The sequence below is a fragment of the Macaca mulatta genome, chromosome 18 (genome assembly GCF_049350105.2).
Source record: "Macaca mulatta isolate MMU2019108-1 chromosome 18, T2T-MMU8v2.0, whole genome shotgun sequence".
Lineage (NCBI taxonomy): Eukaryota > Metazoa > Chordata > Mammalia > Primates > Cercopithecidae > Macaca > Macaca mulatta.
Genome location: NC_133423.1, coordinates 5,625,415 through 5,632,522, shown reverse-complemented (window position 1 = coordinate 5,632,522; position 7,108 = coordinate 5,625,415). Strand labels below are relative to the sequence as shown.

The 7,108-nt window shown below is 50.5% G+C and overlaps 1 long non-coding RNA gene across 2 annotated transcripts; it reads right to left on the bottom strand.

The window, feature by feature from the left end:
• Nucleotides 1-5,493: 5,493 nt before the first annotated feature.
• On the bottom strand, nt 5,494-6,828 carry LOC144336388 (uncharacterized). Of its 2 annotated transcripts, none has more exons than XR_013408131.1 (2): nt 6,726-6,828; nt 5,494-6,277 (listed from the first exon to the last, which is right to left on the bottom strand). It is a non-coding gene; the product is annotated as an uncharacterized LOC144336388 (long non-coding RNA). The 2 variants fall into 2 exon arrangements; XR_013408132.1 differs by having other exon boundaries at nt 5,494-6,162.
• Nucleotides 6,829-7,108: the final 280 nt, after the last annotated feature.

Sequence of the window (7,108 nt, the reverse complement as noted above, 5' to 3'; positions counted from 1 at the left end):
TGGAAAACAGAAAATCTTCCTTTATTTTAAGAGCTGCAATTTAAGAGTGTTTTTTTTTCTTTTTTCTTTTTCTTTTCTTTTTTTTTGTAAATGCAAAAGCTTCCCTTAGGTTTGTAACTTACACATTGCCCATCTGCTAGATCCTTCCTGGCCTGAATTTACAGCAAATCTGAGATTTCATTTTTCAAAAAATGCACTTTGGAAATGTGCCTGTGTGGCCGGCAGCATCTATGCGGATGGAGAGATGGAGCTCTGGGCTCTGGGACCCTCTTCATCCGTGTTCAAAGACATCCTGCGTCTCCAGTCTAAATGTGTGAAGTTGGACCAGCCTGCTGGAGCTCAAACGCAGGGGCGGGAGACGAGGATGCGTCCTTGTTGGGACATCACCTCTTTTCCAAAGTCATGCAGGAAGAACCTGGAGACCACGCCACCCCAGAGCGTCCCGGAGAGGCAGGCTCTCCGTCTTTTATTTTCAGAGGAAACCCTTGGCTTTTCTTTCTCATCCAGACTTTTGCTCCAAAGGCTACAGCCAAAATGCCACTGGTCTGTTAAGCTGACTAAGGTTACACCTCAATTTCTTTTAATTAAGTAGAAACAATTGTCCCAACATCAAACATTACATCCAAGAGCGAGCTTCAAAGGCCCAAGTGGTTTTCACAGCTCCCAACTTATTTTTCTGTCTCAGGATCCCATTATTAATGAACTCATTCGCTTTCGCAAACACAACTGCACAAGTGTTTCCAACCACATCTATAAAACTATTTAATGCACTTTTCGGAACAAGGCATCTTACAGCCATAGTAATTGCGGTTTTACTAGACCTTTAAATGAGAAGCAACCACTTATGAAGTTTTGATATGGAGAGCTGATTAGACAAGTTAAACACAAAGGCACAATTTATGGGGGCTGTGTACCCACGTGGGCACCCCGCGCACAGGCAGCGCGGCATCCTGCTAGGTGCACAGCTTTATACCACTTACAGGTTGCAAGTAGCAACGAGAAAAATGCTAGATTTTACAGGAAAATAATATTCATAAATCTCCCGCTGTGAATTACAGTATAACTCAGAGCTGTCTTTGTTTGGCTGCTGTGATGAAGTCAATTCTGTTTCAGGTGGAAACGATAGGCACAGAGCCCGAGGTTAAAGCCACTCCCCTCGCATTTGCTGAGGTTTGTAGCCAGTCCCAGCTGGAGCGCGGAACAGCTGAAATCACCCGAGGCGGCAATTCCTGGAGGTTTCCTGACTCTTCTTGAGAGCAGAGCTGCGGAGGATGTGAGGGGACTTTCTTGGCTGCTGTGCCCTGAGGCGAGGCCCCTTTATCCTTTTCTCCAGGCGGTATTGCCTCACACCGGTTCCCCGGAGGGAAACCGTCCCAAAGGTACCTCTCCCGGGCTGGCCCTGGGGACCGCGGCTGGTCCCTCTTCATGCTGATGTCGTGGAGGATGTGGTCGTGTGTTTCAAACAGAAAGCAAGTACACATGCTCATATTCCAGACATCTTTTGATCCGTCCAAACTATATGGAGACACAAAATTTTGTTCATGTTTTATTGTCCCTAGAAGAGTTCATCTTCCCCAAAAGATCCCGGCTGCTCAGGGGTAGATCCCAGCATGGTCGCTGAGCCTCGGTCCCACATGTGAGGTCACTCGGTCTCTCTGAGGGTCAGCGTCTTCACCTGTGAGTGGGAGTGGCAGTGTCTACCCATGGGGTCTGCAGGAGGCTGACGCCCACTGAAGGACACCACAGCCGTGTGGGTCCCCGTGGGATGGGCACTCTCTGGGACTGTTAGGCCCCACAGGTGCTCCCCTTCCCTGCAATATGCCTTTCATGTGCCTTTAGTCCCAGAAGCTCATCTCCTTCTGGACTTTTCCCCGATTAGCTGGAGAGATGGCATTGTCATGCTCAAGTCCTCTGCTCCTTGTGTGCACGCGGCTGACCTCTCACAACCAGAAACATCTTCCCCTCCCGCGCAGAGCCCACACACTATCGCCTGACCTGTTGATTTCAAATCCTTCTTCCTTTGCCTGGTTCCCTCTCCTTGGGGAAGTTCCAGAAAGCTCTTGCTCAATTGTCTAGATGCTCAAGGACAAAGCACCCGTGTTGAGAAGCCGCAGGTAACACTGCCTGTAGTTCAGCTCCTTGCAAGCAAGTTTCGATTGTGATTTAAGAAAAGCTGGTCATCCTTTTTTCTCTCAATTTGAGGCTCCAACCATAGACCTAAATACTGTGCGAAGACTGCATGGCAGGAGCTCTAAGACGGGAAGGGGGGTTGCTATTCAGCAGAACCTCTATTTGGTGTGTTGCTTTAATTAAAGGAGAACGTCTAGGGTGGGTGGTTCTCTTAGGTCTCTGCAGAGCGTGGGAGCTCAGCATCCTCCAGGATGCAGCCAGCACAGGGCCCAGGGGAAGGTGGTGTCCGGGGGGCCGGGGCCAGGGCTGGGGCTGTGCGGGAGGGATGACAGTCATCTCGTGAAGGCTCCAGATGGAAACCACGGTCATCAGCGCACCAAAGCCATCACCTGGCCACTACTGGCTCTGCTCCCAGGGTCAGGAGCATGCTCGGGGGGCACAGGTATGGGGGTACTGCCCTTACCTGTGTCGGCCAGGGTCAGAGGCTAGACAGTGCCAGCACAGAGGGGCTTCACTTGGCTTGGACTCCACATGTGCTCTGGAAAAGCCATCCCACCCCTGAAGGGAGCAGCGTGTGTGCTGGGAGCAGGCCATGCTGCCTGCACTGCTGCCTGGGGAGCTCCCCTGGGACCCAGAGGAACGGCACAGCCTGGCACTGCATCAGGGCACACGGCACCCTGCAGGGCCGTATCTCCACAGGCAGGGGGTCTGCACGGGGTGCTCTCCCCACAGCCCGGGGATGCTGCCCAGGGCCTCCTGCAGAGAAAGCTGGGGGAGGTGGGCACCGACTGTGCACCCAGCAAACAGCATGCAGCCTGTGCGTGTGAATCAGTGTGTGAGCGTGTGGCTGAGAATGGGGGGGGGGGTAGGTGGCTGTGCCTGTGTGTGTCTGTGCGCGTGTGTATTGTGTGAGTTGGTATGTGGATGTGTATGGGGTGTGAGTGTGAATTAATGTGTGTGTGTGGGTGTCCATGGCTGTGTCTCTGTGGGTATGTGTCTGTTCTTGTGTGTGTCTGTGTGTATTCATGTGTGCGTCTGCAGGTGTGTCCATGTGTATGGGTGTCTGTGTGTATGTCCATATGTCTCTATGTATCATGTATGTCTTTGTGTGTTCACGTGTGTCTCTGTCTCTGTGTGTCTGTGTGTGTTTACATGTGTGTCTTTGTGTCTGTGGGTGTGTCCAGCCATATGTGTGTGGGCACACATGCACACACAGGTGAGTGTGTCACACACCATTGTCTTGGCCCTTGCGCATATCAGTTTTCTTCCTTAGTGAAGAGTTTGCGATGGAACAAGGACCCCCATGTTGGGCTCCACCCCCTTTTCCTCAGGCAATGTTTCTTTCCCTTTCTTCCTGAGCCAGGCGTTCAGCCACCACCTGGCATAGGAGCCTCAAATCCCACAACACTATCTGGAAGAAGAGGGGCAGGAAGGTGGGCTTCACAGCGGTGTAGTTCATCAATCTATCTTTTCCCCAAAGCTGTGTTTTATTCCCCAAAGCTGTGTTTTATTCATGAATTTTCCAGGTCCCGCGATGCGTTCTTGACTCTGTCAGCTGCAGCCAGGAGCACACGGATGTGCTCACCGCCTGGCTGCCTTTCGGTTGGAATCCAGCTCCTAGGTGCCAAGCCCTGCGAGGCTCCTGGCCCCCACAGCAGCCACAGAGCAGCCCAGGGCCACCAGACATGCTCAGAGGGACCAGAGCCTGCTGCCTGGGAGAAGGCCCAGCTCCTTCTCTCATCCCAGCCTCAAGATGAGCCCCAGCTAGGCTCTGGACGCACGTGTCGGCCAGAACCGGGGCTCCTAGTCACTGCCAAATGCATGCCAGCGGACCCTAATTGCACCAACCCAGCAGGATGTCCATGGCCACAAGGCAGCGACGTCCTCAGGGAAGGACTGACGGCAAACCCGGAAAGAGATCTCAGGAGCGGAAGTAGCTGGAATGCCTCAGGAGTCAGGGTGGAGAGTGGCCTGGGAGGAGTGCTGGGGACCACGTATTCCTGAGAGGGCAAGCCTGTGCCAGGGCGATGGGATGGGGCTGTCGGGAGCACTCATGGGGCCTCCCTCCTTGAGAAGAGGGGCATGTGACAAGGATGGCCCAGGCAGCACTCACAGAACACCTGAGAGGGTTGACTTCACCTGTCGACTCGGCTCGGCCATGGCACCCAGCTGACGGCCAAACCCTAGTCCAGATGTTGCTGTGCAGGTGTTTTTCCATGTGATGAGCATCTAATCAGTGGACTTCGAGTAAAGCAGATGACCTTCTATCACGTGTGTGAGCCCCGTCCCATCAGATGAAGGTCTTCCAAGCAAAGGCAAAGGTTTCTGGAGAAGGAATTCTTAAAAAAAAAAAAATTAAAAATTTTTTAGAGACAGGGTCTTGCTCTGTTGCCCAGGCTAGTCTTGAGCTCCTGGCTTCAAGCAGTCCTCCAGCTTCAGCCTCCCAAGGTGCTGGGATTGCAGCATGACCCACGGTAGGAATCCTGCTCCAGGCAGCCAGAGAGCCTTTGGACGCTAGATGATGACATCAGCTCTTCCCTGACTCTCACCTGTCCTGCAGATTTCAGACCTGCCAGCCTCATCCGTCATGTGAGCCAATTCCTTAAAATCTCTCGGCTGGACGCGGTGGCTCATGCCTGTAATTCCAGCACTTTGGGAGGCTGAGGTGGGTGGATCACTTGCAGCCAGGAGTTCAAGAACAGCCTGGCCAATATGGTGAAACCCCATCTCTACTAAAAATACAAAAATTAGCTGGGCGTGGTGGTGCACACCTGTAATCCCAGCTCCTCAGGAGGCTGAAGCTTGAACCTGGGAGGCGGAGGTTACAATGAGCCAAGGTTGCACCATTGCACTCCAGCCTGGACAACAGAGGAAGACTCCGTCTAAAAAAAAGTAACTTTAAAAAACCTCTCTCTCTCTCTCCACACACACACACACACACACACACACACACATTTTGCTTCTCTGGAGAGCCCAAATACAGCATCCAAAGCCTGATCAACTTTTTCTGGTCTGCAATTGTTTCATTCGAAAGAGACCCAGTAGATTTGCTTGGCATCTGGGGAGTAGCTGGTGGGTGGGGACCCTTTGAATTTTGGTCCTTATTTTTCAAGTTTCCCTCTGGCTTGGACTTTATAGTTAGGTTGTTAGACCTCTTCAAACCAATGATTACCCTTGAAATGACGCTTAAGCCGTTAAGAAAAGAAACAATTTTAAAGTGCCAGCACACACACTCGTGTGCACGTCGGTGGCACACACAGCTGAATCTGAACTGAAGAAATATTTTCTGATAGAAGTCAAGCTTGATAAAAGGAATGTGCACTCCACATGTGAAAGTACGGTATTAATAATTAAGCCACGCGATCATTACCTCAGGATATTATTTCTTAAATATCTCTTGCAAAGGCAATATGATTACATATGAATGATATCAATTTTCTACCAACAAAAAAATCTGCAGAAATAGGAATTGAATTACACTGTCCAATTTGCTGTAAAGTTCACTGTATGTGAAGAAATTAATCAAAGCTACCACCACCCATTTTTATGGGAACATAAAATGATGTGAACTTCCATTTTTAATAAAGATGCATAGCACTTTTATGAAGACTGACTAATAACACTATAATGAACTGAAAAGCTACTGATATATTAAGAATGAAAATTTTGAGGAGTGTATTTACTGAGACTTTTTCACGAGAGGCAGTATTTCTCTGAAGTCTCTACTTGAATCATTATAATGGCTCAAAACAGAGAGATGGCTCAAAAAATTTTCAGGGAGAGCACAGCATGAGTGTTGTAGAAATTTATCCTCAGGATGTGAGAATGGTCCCGGAATGGATGTGCCTAGAGAACAGTGTTCGTGCTCCATTGATGCCCAACGCCAGGTGTCTGGGCAGCGGGGCAGAGCAGAAGGGGCTACACTGGAAAGCTGCGGCTGCTCCTTTTTATCTTCCTCCTTCACTCTTCACCCTCAGAACACCCACAATCCACCAGGAATTTCTTGGGAGCCACTTCCCAGGACAGAATCCCCTGAAAGATAAGGGGATGAGATATTAAGGTTTTGCTTCACAACGTGGCACCTTCATGCAGCTCCACCTCTCCCAGCTCTGGGTAGGGGCCTCATCTTCATCCTCAGCCTCAGGACCTGGGAAAGGATGCAGACACATGAATTGTAAAACAAATGCCTTTGACTGTCTCAGTCAATTCTACAACAGAGAATCACAGACTGAGTAATTTATAAAGAACAGAAACCGGCTGTGCGCAGTGGCTCACGCCTGTAATCTCAGCACTTTGGGAGGCCGAGGTGGGCGGATCTCTTGAGGTCAGGAGTTTGAGAACAGCCTGGCCAACGTGGTGAAACCCCATCTCTACTAAAAATACAAAAATTAGCCAGGTGTGGTGGTGTGGGCCTGTAGTCCCAGCTACTCAGGAGGCTGAGGCGGGAGAATCACTTGAGCCCAAGAGGCGAAAGTCACACTGAGCCGAGATTGCACTGCCGCACTCCAGTCTGGGCGATAGAGCGAGACTCCATCTCAAAAAAAAAAAAGTAAAAAAAGAAAAACTAATGTAAAGAACAGAAACTTATTTCTCACCATTCTGGAGGCTGGGAAGTCCAAGGCCAAAGGGCTGCAGTTCAGTGTCTGGTGAGAACTGCTCTCTGCTTCCAAGACGGTGCCTTGAAAACGCTGCCTTCTCTGGAGGGTGAAAGGGCAAAGAGGACCAAACTCACTCCAGCCCTTTTATAACATCATGAACCCATTCATAAAGGTGGAGCCCCCAGGACCTAAATGCCTCCCATGAGGCCCTGCTCCTGGTGGTGGTACAGGGCATGCCAGCACCACTTTGGGCAGATGGAACGATTTGTATGGGCCCCAGTTGGCTCAGAGGCATCTCCAGGTATCAAACACCCAGAAAGCCGACATATCAGAATGTCTGTGCTCACCCAACCAGAGGCTGCCTTAAGCCAAAGATATCA